General features: G+C 24.3%; 1 protein-coding gene across 1 annotated transcript in view; it reads right to left on the bottom strand.

Moving 5' to 3' along the window:
• The window catches only part of sdk2b (sidekick cell adhesion molecule 2b), a 332,871-nt gene that overhangs the window by 20,802 nt on the left and 311,049 nt on the right, over positions 1–1,020 (bottom strand). The gene's annotated exons all lie outside the window — the stretch shown is intronic.

The raw sequence follows: 1,020 nt of genomic DNA, 5'->3' as shown, positions 1-1,020 counted from the left end.
TAAGTAAAGATCATGTTCCATGAAGATATTTTGTAAATTTCCTACTGTAAATATATTAAAACTTAATTTTTGATTATTAATATGCATTGCTAAGGACTTCATTTGGACAACTTTAAAGGCGATTTTCTCAATAATTTCGATTTTTTTTGCACCCTCAGATTCCAGAATATTGTCCTATCATAACAAACCATACATCAATGGAAGCTTATTTATTCAGTTTTCAGATGACGTATACATCTCAATTTAAAAACAAATTGACTCTTATGACTGCTTTTGTGGTCCAGGGTTACATATAAAGAATAAAATCAAGGAGTTGTGACAGGTGCTGTTTCAACAGAGAATAGTTTATGTTTGTTAATGTTAACTATATAAAATAATAATTAAATAAGTAATTGTTAAAGCTAATATAAAATATAAATATTAGATTAAATTTTTCAACTTAAAAATAAAATAATCAACTAAAAGTAAAACTAATATGTAAAATAACAATGTAAAAAACTAAATTAAATAAAGATAAATAGAAATATTAAACAAAAACTAAGAAAAAATGACAAAAGCACACAACTAAATTACTAAAACAAACTAAATTAAAATTAAAAAAAAAATTAAATATAAAAAAGGTAATTCAAAATAGTATTAAACATTATAATAGTATATAAATTATACTGTATTATAATAATACTGTTTGTAAGTGATAGCGCAAAATTACCTGTGCTGTTTGTCATAAATAAGCAAGGACAATAGCTAAATAATTTTAAATAACTTTATTTAAAATTTCAAATATTTTTAAAATAAAAATAATGCAAAATTTCATGGGCAGTTAAAATATTTATTGATAGTAACTTTACAATTAACCCACCACTGGCAAGTGTTAATTGTGGACCCCAACTGATTATAATAATCACAATTTGATGTTAGCACAATTATGGAAGGAAAGTGTTTTCCCAGCCCCTGCACACAAACAAATACAGACACACACAAACAAACACATACACATACACATACACATACACATACACA

The sequence above is a fragment of the Sinocyclocheilus anshuiensis genome, unplaced genomic scaffold, assembly GCF_001515605.1.
Source record: "Sinocyclocheilus anshuiensis isolate Anshui unplaced genomic scaffold, SAMN03320099.WGS_v1.1 scaffold1833, whole genome shotgun sequence".
In the NCBI taxonomy this organism is placed as follows: Eukaryota; Metazoa; Chordata; class Actinopteri; order Cypriniformes; family Cyprinidae; genus Sinocyclocheilus; species Sinocyclocheilus anshuiensis.
The sequence above is the reverse complement of the archived record's forward strand: the minus strand, read 5'-3'. Positions and strand labels throughout refer to the sequence as shown.